Source organism: Mastigoproctus giganteus, chromosome 10, assembly GCF_048544385.1.
Source record: "Mastigoproctus giganteus isolate SK-2022 chromosome 10, ASM4854438v1, whole genome shotgun sequence".
In the NCBI taxonomy this organism is placed as follows: Eukaryota; Metazoa; Arthropoda; class Arachnida; order Uropygi; family Thelyphonidae; genus Mastigoproctus; species Mastigoproctus giganteus.
This window is the reverse complement of record NC_143584.1, coordinates 177,502,846-177,516,312: the sequence shown is the minus strand read 5'-3', so window position 1 is coordinate 177,516,312 and position 13,467 is coordinate 177,502,846. Positions and strand designations below refer to the sequence as shown.

General features: G+C 43.6%; 1 protein-coding gene across 1 annotated transcript in view; it reads left to right on the top strand.

Moving 5' to 3' along the window:
- The first annotated feature begins 3,148 nt into the window (after positions 1–3,148).
- LOC150079563 (putative sodium-dependent multivitamin transporter) overlaps positions 3,149–13,467 on the top strand; it is a 66,014-nt gene continuing 55,695 nt past the window's right edge. Inside the window, exon 1 of the mRNA XM_090383117.1 lies at positions 3,149–3,257. The gene's annotated coding sequence lies outside the window, so the exon portion shown is untranslated. The remainder of the gene's footprint in view (positions 3,258–13,467) is intronic.

Sequence of the window (13,467 nt, the reverse complement as noted above, 5' to 3'; positions counted from 1 at the left end):
TAGCAAAAATCCTTAATGTTGAGCTTCTTTGAAAACTCAACCATGCTCCCTTCATCTCCCTCTGATAGCTGAATGCGACACAAGACTTGTGTTTTTGTACATCGTTTATAGTTTCTCTATAATACCTTGATCCCTTGGATGTAGCAGGGCTGTAACATTTCGCAGTAAAAATATCTGACAATGACGTTCTGGTCAATCGAATTCAGTTTTTCAAGAGGAAGGTGGGATTGTGCATTATCGATAACAAGCAAAACTTTACCAGCCTTACCTTCATTTTCTCGATGCTTCTTCACACTTGAATATAATCTTGGCTAAATCAAATAAAAAAAAAAAAAAAAACGCTGGAATTCATCCAAGCATCTTTCTGTCCTTTATATCGTACTGGTAGGCAGTTTACACCTTAAAAGCATCTTAGATTCTTGGATTTCCCAATCACCAACAATGATAAACATTCTGTCCACTTGCATTTGCATACACCATAACTGTAACACGCTGTTTGTTAGCTTTGAAACCAGGAGTAGCCATTTCTTGTTGTCGCCGATCCTAGGGGTTTCCTCCATTAGCCGCTTTTGTACACTTGTGAAGAGGCTTTCGCCATATCCGGTCATGTGTGTGTAGTGAACTGTGTGTACGTTTTGTGCACTATTCATGATGCAAGTGATTTACAAGGGAGTGACTTCCAATTAAGATCAGTTTCATCTGCATTGTAAACGTCATCCTTTGAAATCTTCTTCCTCCGCCATTTTCAGAAAAGTCTCTTTAAAAGCTTCTGCTTCCGGGACATCACCTGATGAAGCTTCTCCTTGAATTTGAAGCTCCCTTATACCGTGACGAGTTCTGAAAAATTTCAGCCACTCTGTACGGGCTTTAAATTCACTTTGAAATAGCCACGAACAAAAAGTCGAACATTCAGTGATTAGAAACAAAGCGTCTGCAATACCCCCGCACTGCAATATGAGTGTGACTGGCGGGTTTATCTTTTTGATGAATCTTATTATAATCAAGATCAGTTGCTTAAGGAATTATTTTATTTCTGAAAAGCACTAAAGCTTAATTTAAAAAATCGGGACTTTTAATATAAAACTTAAAACTCTTAAATTATTCAGTGCATTCAATGTATACTTAATATAATTATACCTCGAATATATTCTGTGCAGTAATAATAACTGTGATTAGAATTGCTCCAATGTCTCGCTTTCCGAATATATTTCACAATGAGAGGGAAAATCCTTTTCTCATCCTATCCGGTTTTACTAAAGAGCTACGTCACACTTCACCTTTATATATAATTTTTGAGTGTTCAGTTGTCCTTCTTTTTAAATTTGTCTTCGGCAATTACAGGTATGTATTTCAGTATTGTAATTTATATCTTATGAGTTTAAATGTGTATAATAGTTTACGTTTTTGTTTTAGATGTAAACCAAGAAGAGATGAATACGAGTATGATATTTTTGTATTCGTATTGGTTTAAATTTTGTTGGTGTTAACTACTGTTTAACGAACGATATAACATCACCAAAAACAGTATGCTTTTCCCAGTCGTCCTCATAACGATGTGGTCACTTGATGAAGGAATTAGAATGCCATCTTTTGAATTAGTCTACTTCAGAATGGTGCGTTTTCTCTTTTTTGTTTTTAAGGGGTTGAGGATGAGGTATACATGCGTTGATGAATTGGGTAACGGGTCGAGAAAGAGACATTCTAATCTTCGTCATATAAATGAATAAAATGTTCACGGGGATTCCAAGATGACAATGGTCAGCTTAGAATCTGTTCCAAATGGTTATCTTTGATGACAATGGCCCTCAAAGGGTACAGCGAATGGAACTTGGATACTTTCAGCCAAAGCACTTTTTTGTTGAAATAGTAATCATTGGACTGATAATAACATTCCACGGTTATCGGACAACAGAAAAACACTGATAATGATACAGAAGTGAAACTGCAAATTACCTCGGGGCTGAGTTAGTCGGTGTCAGGCGAGGATAGCACGGTTTTTGCTCCCAGAAACTCGGGTTATTCTTCTCCAGCAAAAGGCAAACTGACCACATAACCAACAATTTACAGACATAATACAAATGGCACAATATGGCCTAAGTCGCTGATGGGGTCGGATTCTACCCTCTATTGAGACCGTGCCTAAAAACAACTTATAGCCCTCCAAATTTAATAATTTATGTAATGTCCGTTTTGAAAATTCTTCGAGAAATTTTATAATTCTGAGACTTTACTTTTGTTTCTCATTTTTATCTTGACAGTATCTAAAATTAAACATAACTCATTCTTAGTTATTCTTGCTGTAGTAAAATAATAGCCCTAAAGAAGGAGGATACTGCAATATATCTTATTGATATTTATAATTATAGTACTAAGAATTACGGTGCAGTTACTCAGCAGATACATCCATACTATGCATCAGTTTTTTGTTTTCCGTTATCTGATTTGAGATCAGTCTTTCTAGTCAACAATGACTTGACAATTGTAGCTACTTCGTTTCACTGATGTAAGATGGTAACTGAATTATATGATAATCCTACAAAAACGACAATCACAGTAATAGTTGTTGTTGTTGTAGTGGGGTTTTAGGAGTATCAGTAATATTGCTCCGTGCATATTGTCTGTAAATTGCGTGTGTCTGAGGTCGATGTCCTGTTTGCTGGACGAAAATGCTGAGCTTCCGGGAGAAAAACCATTCTACCCTCTACTAAGACCGACTAACACAGCTACGTTGTGAAAAAGACCCATAAAAATTCCTCGCGTCATCGACAGGATTCGAACTCTGGTCTTTTCCAAAGGTGTGGGGGAGGACGGCGATTCTACCAACTGTGCTATCCACGTTGGCATTAGAGTAGTCTTTCACACGCAGGGCTGTTATCTGATCTACAGACTTGGCATTGATTTTTAACAAGACTTCCATGTTAGCCTAATGCATTTATCACTCAAAGAAACTTCCTGCTCTTTCATTAAACTCGAATGATTGAAGGAAACGGATATGGCAGTGACGGAAGCTACACAGGCATGCCATAAAAATCTTAATACTAAAAACAATATTCATATTTCTGATGCATCAACGCAGAGAAGTAGGTACACTTCCAAAGCAGAACTTATGCCAGTCCTGCGGAATTTATGTACCAGAAGAATAAGTTGAAATAAAATTTCAGGGACTTTACACATTTGAAAGGCAAGAGTGATTTTCTGAACATAGTTGATGCATGCACGAACTAGCGTGGATGTTTAACTGATTGTGCTATGAAAAGGTATGTATACCCTATTTTACTCTAATTTAAGTGTAATAAAACTCTTCCTATAGAGAATTTTCATATCAATGACTCTCGTACTGGAAATTAAATCTATATTACCTTTTAGGGATCTGAAATAGGAAGACTGTAACTTTAACTTTTTCTTTGTATGATAGATCCTTTCTCATCTGAGTACTGTACGTGCTTAATTCAATTATAAGAGTGATGACCAGCTCAGGTTAGGTCAATGTCTTCTCTTAGTCACCTTGGACGATTAAATACGGGCTGTTAAATTTTTCTCTTCAACCTTGATTCAATACTGCTATTCTCTAGTATTGCAACCCTTAACGCCCGGACATGTCTCCTTTGACAGGTAGTCACGCCTAATCATAGCTATCGGGTGTCAGCCTTAACTATATATATGATGGTACATATTCCAGGAGACAGTAGTACGATTGTCAATGTAAGATACCGGGTTCGACAGGGTTAACGAGCTTTCAGAGCGGAATGGTAAGAGGGTGGCACATAAGCAATCGGCCTGTGCTTGACATTTCAACGGACGGCACTGAAGATCCCCAGTTCGGCGATTGGAGATGTTATCTGCAGACGGAAGCTGACGGGTGCTGAAAGCGTTGCGAAATGACCTGAAAAACCTCCGCAGCTTAGAGAAAGTGGCAAGAAAGTCCTGAAAAGAATCATCCGCTCGGAACGCAAGTCGAGGTTGTCTCATCACTCACAGGCCCTTAGTGAAACGATCTGGGACACACGTCAGCACCAGTACAATGTGCAGGATATCTACAGGGTGTCTCAAAAATATTGGTACAAACGTTTAGGGGAGGTAGGTAACATCTAAAGGAATGTGAATCGCATAGGAACTCATAACCGGAAACGTCACGGGAAAGTAGTAGCAGAGGCACAAGAAGCAGAAATGACACAAGACAGTAATTAGAGGCAAACATTTATTTGACATAATATTAACAATGGAGTACGAGATGGATGCATTTCATGATGCTACAACAGCTGCTCTAAGGTTCCACCATGAGACGCGATGCATGCGTGACACCGACGCAGCATGGATTGGCGGACACGGTCGAACACACCTGGAGTTTCTTTGACAGTAGCAGCAGCGCAGACGAATCTCGCCACGAGATCCATTTCCGTCTCCTCAGGCGATTCATACACGATAGATTTGAGGGCCCCCCACAGAAAGAAATCAAGGCTCGATAAATCAGGTGAGCGTGGGGACCAGGCAACGGTCCACCACGGCCAATCCATCGACGCCCAAACACCTATTCAAATGGTCACGAACACACCTTCCATAATGGGCAGGCGTCCCGTCATGTTGAAACCAAATGTTGCATCTCACATTTGTTGAAACATCATCAAGTAACCCTGGTAGAACTTGCTCAAGAAAGATCCGATATTTAGCGGAGTTCATGCGGGATGGTAACAGGTACGGGCCGACTAAGCAGTCACCGACCATACCTGCCCACACATTTATTGCGAAGCGATGTAAATCTCCCCGCTTATTCGAAGTGCCTGTAAATCCGTATTTGTCCATTTATCAAAACTGACAATCTGCACCATGTCAAACAGCGAACCGGAAAATGAGGAAAGAACATTAACTGTCCCCCTAACATGATCCCGGGGCGTCTTTGCACTAAATGAATCTGTGGAAGATCAAGAAGAAAATAGGCCTGACCTTGCCTGCAAGAAACGCAATAGGGAAACTGCAGCCAAAGCGGATGGCGTTCCCACGATGCCATTAGAGAATAGCGTTTCCACAGATATGACAACCATATCAAATACCGATTAAACTTACCAATACAATCGTGAATCTGAACATCTGTATGCAGAAACTGTAATTGACGAAGTGTTTTCCCTAAGATCCGGCTTGGAAGCTCTCATGGCCAAGCCTACCAACCGGATTACGTCTGCGACTCGCGGAGATATAATAAAGATATGGAGCCAGATGGAACGCATACTTTTTGACCTTCACTTCAACAGCGAGCGGCTCAAAGCCAAAGTGGAAACCTATCAGGAAGAGCGTGGAAATGAAATGCTACAACGCACCCGCTCTTATGCAGATGCGCTTCAAAAAAGATTACTGAAGCACACAAGCCAACCCAGATAAAGAAAACGATACTAAAGGAGCAACATCTGGTTGTATTAAAACCAACAGAAGACAGCCCCATGGAATCGAGTGAAGCCGTCAAGACGGCCGTTGTACAAAAATTAGCAAACGACTTAAAGAACACCCGTATCAAATCAATAAGAAAAACCAGGAAGATTGGAGTAATAATTGAGACTGCAACGCGACACGAAGCCCAGACAATACGGGTCACCCCAAAAATTTCCACCATGAGACTCACAGTTGAGACACCCAAAAAGAAAGGCCCAGCAATTATTGTTTCCAGCATCAATAAAAACCTAAAACCAGAACAAGTGGCTGAAGAAATCTATTGTAGAAACCTTCAAGGTGAAAGCGAATTTACCAGCATAGAAGATGCGATACAACGAAAGGAAAATCCTCCCAGAATGTAAACTGGGTCATTGACCTCTCGGCACAAGCTTGGCAAGTAATTAAGCAGCAGGACAGGGTGTACCTCGAGTGGACCTGCCATAGGTTCAAAGAACACATAGTCGTCCCAAAGTGCTTTCGCTGTTGCAGGTTCGGCCATACTACACACACACATGTAGATAGATCGATTCCATGTGCGGGCACTGTGCCCAAGAAGGGCATAACTTCAACACCTGCCCTAACAAAACTGAAGAACCGGTTTGCCCCAACTGTAAACTAGCAAACATGGATTACAGGCATTCGATAAGGGATAACAAGTGCCCGGTTTATCTGAAAGCAAGAAGCACAGAACAACAAAGAATCAACTATGGCCCCATATACGACATATAACTGTACAATCATGAAATTTGTGCAGCCAGACCGTCGTAGCCTAGTGGTCAGGCGCGCGGGTGCATAAGTACACGTGCCTTGAGTGACCGGCGTTCAAGCCCGTGACTGCTGAATACGGTGCTGTTTCTTGTATTCTGTATATCTTGTGAACTCCTCTGACCGTTTGGTCGTCCCGGAGTATAAACAGAAAATTTATTTATTTATTTATTTTAAACGTTCAGCGAGCATGTGCTGTCGTGGACCAAATAAGAATAAAGGCTGACGAAGACAATACAGACGTACTGTTCATCCAAGAGCCCTATACAAATGCAAGAAAAGTCAGAGGATATCCGCTTACGTACAAAATTATACAATCAGAAGAAGACACTCCGTGGGCGGTTATCCTTGTTAGGAACCGGCACATAACTGCCACCAAAATCCACACCGTCTGTACCCCATGGGCCGTGTGTGCCAAGCTTATAGGACCTATGGGATCGTTCCACGTCATCTCATTGTATTGTCGTCCAAGCGACGCCATAGCCCCTGCCATCAGGTATCTGCAAGCAGTCAAAGCCCTCCTCCCAGATGTGCCGACGTCAACTGCCGTTCTGCAATGTGGCGCAGCAACTCGGAAGACCACCCGGGCCATCACAACGGCCGGCAACTCAGAACCTCCTCGCTACATCCTCTCTTGTAATCCTAAACAAGCCTAACGACATGCCTACCTTAAGTAATACCCTATGGGAGTCCACAATAGACATCTCAGCAGTCACAAGATCCATTTCCACTAAGATCACTGACTGGAAAGTCCGCGAGGCTTGGACAACTTCCGACTATAGGGTGATTACTTTTAACCTTCAACGCTCAATAGAATCAGCACCTCCACCTAGAAACAATATCATCCGTTATGCAATTAACAAAGCAGACTGGAACCCCTATAATTTAACGCTTCCCTTCAAATTCCTGGAACCACCAATCTCACCAACCTCAACCACAACCAGCATCAGAGGAAAATAACATCAATAATAACCGATGTTTGTGACAAAACAATCAAGAAGAAATACCCTTTCCCGAGTGCTTTCCCATAGTGGTACAACCAACTGGATCATCTCCGCCATCAGGTTCATACAGCACGGAAATCATTTCAATGTGCTCGCCGTACATTGTCCCCTCATGAAGTTGATGCCCTACGCAATAACTATCGTAGGCTAAGAAATGACCACACTAGTTTAATTAGAGCCAAGAAGAAACAGTCTTGGGAGCACCTGGTCTCCACGACTGGAAACAGCACCCCCTGGGGAGTTGTGTATCGCATTGTTACGAACAAGTTCCCCAGGGGTGAGGTCATCTCCTCTACAGTCACCCCGCAGAGCACCATTACCCTCATGGGAAGAGTCAGTAAACAACATCTTGGACACCCTGTTCCCGCTAAACACAGATCCTCAATCCAGCCAGCAACAGGAAATCTGTACTGAAAATGCATCCTACAGCACCACTTCTATAGAACAGCCTTTCAACTTAGATCAATTAAAACTTGCCATTGGCAAAACAAAAAACAAAAAAGCCCAGGGTTAGACTTCATTGAAGCAGAAGTAATTAAGAAGCTTGCGTATCTGCAAGCTTCTTAATTACTTCTTAATTTCGCCGGGGCCTTTACTTGCTTTGGTGGCCAAGTATACTACGAAGACTCAGAGAAGCTAGCGTTCCAGCAAATCTTTACAGCTGCATACAGGACTATCTTCACAACAGAAGTGTTACAGTCAGAAATGCCTATCAACAAGTCTCCAGAGTATGCCCCCAGGGCTCTGTCCTTGGCCCTTTCCTAAGAAATGTGGTCATGGACGAGTTCCTGAACCTAGACCTTGGGGATGTTTCCACTCAAGTCTTCGCAGACGACTTGATACTGACAGTCACTGGAAACTCCAGACCTACCCTGGAAACAACAGCCAGAGGAGCCCTTACAAAGCTACAAGAATGGGCCAGCCTCCATAAACTCCATATATCCCCTGAGAAAACTACTTCAATTCTACTCCGAGGAAGCCTTCAAATAAGCAGGCCGCCGCAGATTAAAATTGCTGGTAGAATCATCAAACTGATAACTGAGATGAAGTACCTTGGGGTAATTCTCGACCCCAAGCTCAAGTTTTACCCGCATATAGACTACCTTCATCGCAAAGTTAGTAACTACACGGCAATGGTAGTGAGGATCAGCAGGTCTGACTGTGGCCTAAATCGCCGCTCACTGCAAATCCTATACAAAGCTGTATTTATTCCCACTATAGCCTACTGTGCAGGTGTCTGGTATCATCGTGTACTCGTTCGTAACCAAAGGAAGCTCACTTCCATCCAGCGCAATATCTTTCTCACTATCACCCGTGCCTGCTGCACAGTAAGCAATCCAGCGCTCCAAGTTCTCCCTCTGGACCTGCTGATAATTCGCAAAGGCGTGCACTACCGGCTCGTAAAGGGATTCCCTACCACCATCCTGGATTTCACTACAAAACCAGCAAACACCATTAAAGAAGAAAAAAAGCGCCTTGCAGTCTACCTTCTTAACGCCTGGCAAAACAGATGGAATACCACCCCCTAAGGTTCCATCACTAAAATATTCTTACCTGAAATAGCCCAGATCTACCCTAAAGCTCCAGCATGGTACAGCCCAGGGTTATATACCACTTTCCTGATTACAGGCCATGGATACATAAATCACAAACTTGCCTCTATGAACATCGTGGATGACCCTCGCTGTCTTTGTGGTGAATACGAAGACTGGGATCACCTATTCTATGTTTGCCCGCTCTACGAGGACCTGCGAACGTTCCTCATATCAAAAATACATGCCTTGCCTAGCGGAAATGAACATTTTCTGATCAATGAGGAAGACCAGTACCACGCTTACTCTGCCTTCGCCCATGATCTCTTCAGCAGAGAAAGATCACTGGTACAACGTCCTGGAATTGATACACATTGATCAACACCCTTTTCTCATATACTGAACATCTTCACCTAGATTGTGACCACTTCTAGCTAGTGTGCCGCATGGGGGCGCACACCGTGTGGGTTGTCGTGAGCCCACATATGAGCATCGTGCTGATTGAATAAGCCTTCCCGAGTGAAATAAGCCTCATCCGTGAACAAAACATAGGCTGGAAAATTGAAGTCTTCAACACTTTCTTGGAGAAACCACTGTGCAAAAGCCACATGTGGAGGATGATCTTGGGGAAGCAGTAACTGAACCTTTTGGAGATGAAAGGGGAGTAAGGAATCGTCGTGTCAGACACGCTGTACACTGCAACGAGACACTCCTAAGGCAGAAGCAACGGCACGTGTTCCGTTGCCTCTGCCTTAGGAGTGTCTAGCCACACACGGTTATGTTCCTGTTTGATTTCGGTATCGGTACGGGTTTGAATAGCGAGGAATTCAGCTTCCTTATTCTTCTTGATGAGATGAGAGAGTCCGATGAAAGCGACGTGGAGGTCCAAGGGGAGGCAGCCTGTTAGTACCTGTAGGGCGGCAGTCGATGTCGTTCTACATGCGCGGGTCAATTGTAGTAGCATAAGTCGTTGAATTTGCAGAATTTTACGTTGAGCATGCTCTAAAGTCATTCGGTGGTACCATACTGAAGCTCCATACGTGACAATTGGTATAAATACTACAGAATATAGAAGGCGTTGAGCTGGTCCTTTAAGACCCCAGTCCTTGCGGGTAAAGCTTGCTAACATAGTTACGTAATTTTTTATCTTTTCTTTGATAGCTTGGATATGGGGGATGAAAGTTCTCCTGTCGTCCAAAATTATTTCGAGGTTCTTCACCGATCGGTAGTTTTTCAGTGGGCTGCTATTAAAACGTATGGTAGGAGGTCTGGAGAAGTCCAGTTTGCCTTTCAATAGGAGGGTTTTGCTCTTCTCAGTGGAGACTGAGAGTTTATTTTCCATGGCCCATATGTACAGAGCAGAGAAAATAACTGCAGCCTGGGTCTCTATGGTGGCGCTATTGGGGATCTCGATGTGATAACCATGTCGTCGGCGTAAGAAAGCTGAGTAGTGTCTGGGTAGTCTCTCAGGAGCCAGTCATCGAGTATCATATTGCAGACAGCTGGCCCCAGGATGGAGCCCTGGGGACAGCCTCGGGTCAGATATCGAGTGATGGAGTGATATTTTGTTTTGATGCAGACCTTGCGGTTAGAGAAGTAGCTATTGAGGCAGTGGTAGAATTTCCAAGTACAGTGAGAGACTCTGGCCGTCTGAAGAACGCCCGCCCACCACACTGTGTCAAAAGCTACTTTGAAGTCAATGAAGATTGCCAGTACATAAGTTGCATCCGACTGTTCTGTAACTTTGAGGGTTTTAGATAGAGCATCGATTGTGGAGCACCCTTGTTTGAATCCAAATTGAAGCGAGGATGCCAAACCGCTGGCTTCATATCGGGGTTGGAAGCAGGAGAGCAGCTCTCAAAAATCTTGCCTAGAATGGAAAGCAGCGCAATCGGGCGGTATGCCTTGGAGGTACCTGTAGGATCCTTAGGTAAGAGCCTCAGGTTAGCATGCTTCCAACGTGATGGAAAGTTACCCTCATTCAGACAGTTGTTGAAGAGCTTAAGAAGTATCATTGAAGCTATAGCCCAGAGACGTTGCACAGTCTCGCCTTCAATAAAATCCAGACCAAGAGCTTTACCTTTTTTCATTTTTTTAATTGCTGCATCGACTTCCTCCTCTGTGAATGGTTCCTCCATAATGTCTGGCTGGAAGCTGGAATTTTGTACTGCTATTTTCCTGTGGATGTCAGTGTCAGAGTTGGTGTTGTCCTGATTATATCAATGTGCAGTTTGTCTGGATTATATCAATGTGCAGTTTGTCTGGCCAAGGTTAGGCTCTTAAGGATTTGTCTTCAGTACCTCCGATCCTTCGCAAACCTACAGAGGTTGCCATCAATTGAATGGATTGTGAGGAGCATCTTCCTGGGGGGAAAGCGGTCACTGAGCGCTAGTCTGTTATATTGGGCTGTGAGCGTGGGAGCTGACCTCAGTCCGGGTAGAGGTATTCTCCAGACGTAGAGTTCCCAGATGCTTGGCTCCGAGACCATTCCGGTTGCAATTTTGACAGTGAGAACTTGACAAGAAGCCGGGCAACTGCGATAGTGACATCACTATCGCAGTTGTCCTTTGCTGGGGTGGACGACGATGTTTTTGCGTGATCCAACGAAGGATCCAGTATTCGGAGGAGTACACGCGCTTGATGTTGGTAGGAGTCGCGGACTCCCAAATTTCCGAGGCATATAATACGACAGAGTATACTGAGGTGTATATGTACCGACGAGCCACATTCAGTTCCCTAACGTGGAGCAGTTGTTGTTTTGTTGTCCAGCGCATTTAACAGAATTTTGCTATGAGTGTGTGGGAGTTGAAGCCCAGTTTATTGTCGAAGGCGACTCCCAAGTCTGTATGATCTTGACCACTGGGAAGGGAATGTCGTCTAGAGAAGCTTGGATTTCACTGGGTTGGCACTTCAGAGAAAAGTGAATTTGGGCTGATTTGACAGGGTTAATCAGGAGGCCAAATTGATGGAAATAGGATCCTAAGTCGTGTAAATTTTCAATGATCTTTTATTAATGTTTGAGAGATGTTCGCCGGGGTTAATCTGTGTATATATCTTAATATGATCGGCATAGCAGAGTATATCTTCTCTCTGTTGCACAAACGGAATAATAACTACAGTGAATAAGGCTCCGGAGAGAACTCCGCCTTGGGGAAACTTCCGCAGTGATGTTTCTCCAGATTGTGTGTTGATCCGCTTTAAGAAGAATGGTTCTGTCAGAGAGCAGGGTTGGGATAAACCACAACATGTCACCTTTTATGCAGAAGAAGTTTTCTAGGAGGTGAACAAGTGAGGGGATACTGATGGAGTCGAAGGCAGCTGCCAGGTCGATGTACGTGACGGCAAGCTCTGCTTTAGCTTCTAGTGCACTGAGAATAGTGTTGGTTATGGATGTTATATTGGTGAGTGTGGATCTTCCTGGAACGGCATAGTGAATCTATGGGGGTTTGTGAGGCATGATTTGCTTGGTGAGGGTTAACAGTAATGTCTTCTCCATGAGCTAAAAGAGGCTGGTAGAATGAGAGATTGGCCTAAACTGTTTAATGAGGGTTGCAAATTGGCATTTAGGGTGTGGCCTCACAGCATATCTGTTCCAGAGAAGGGGAGGTACAGTGCTGCGTTAAGACACGGTTAAAAAGTGACAGTAGATAAACGAGCTAAGTCATTTAATCATGAATCGATCGGGGCCTGCAGTTGCAGTGGGCGGCAATCCATTTATAATAGTTATAACCTGCTTCCTGTTGATGCGAACGGTGGCGAGCGTATCAGCAGGGACGTTGGTGATGGGTAAGTTGCCTAGGTGCATCAGGGCCACAGTGTTTGAGAACCGTGCAATGTGGTCCATCCACAGTTCAAGGTCCAGTGTTTTAGGAATTCCTGTGTGTTGAAAGTCATAAAACGATTTTCCTTTTCGCAGGGTTGCATTTAAATGCTTTTTAATTGCAAATGATTTCTGGCGGTTGAAAACTGCCCGGGCTCTGGAGAAGGCAATACGATCTTGTATAGTGCCTGATTCTTTCCATCCCTTATTTTGTTTTTCTTGAAAGCTGTTGTTCAATGCTGGTATCCACCAAGCTCTCGAACGCGGAGTGAAACAGACAGTCTTCATAGCACCATAACTTTCAATGGTCGAATCCATCTGGTCATGAGGCCCACAGCTAGCTTGGGGTCACAATTATTGAGAGCCTCCCAAGGTATCGAGGATGCAGCTTCGAGACATCGTGGTGGATCAATGAATTGGGGTGCTGTGATGTCTGTTTTCTTTTTTGGGCCTTGTATATCGAAGTTAGGTGCGGCTAAGTGCAGAAGTATGGCAATGGGTTCGTGATCGGATTGAAATAGATTATGAGGACTGTCTTCGAGGTCGCATGGTGCTAAAGAGAATATCAGATCCAAGAGATTAGATCCTCCCGTGGGCTGGCAGTTAAGTAGGCTGATACGCAAAGAATCCATACTGCTAATGAGTTTCCTACAAAGATGTGTGAGAGTAGGTGGAAGATTGAAATCTCCACAAATAATGTGCTTAGCAGAGGCGTGAAAGTGATTTATCAGCCAGTGGATCACATCTTCAATGACGTCACTGTTTGGGCCTGGTGGAATGTATACTGTTGCTATGTCTACCAGGATGGCGTTGAGCTTGAGGGATACCATAGCAGCTTCAAATACAATAAAAGGGATTGGGTTACCACAGAATGTGCCAATGAGAAGATAGTGGTATTATAGAATATTGCGACTCCTCCCCCTCT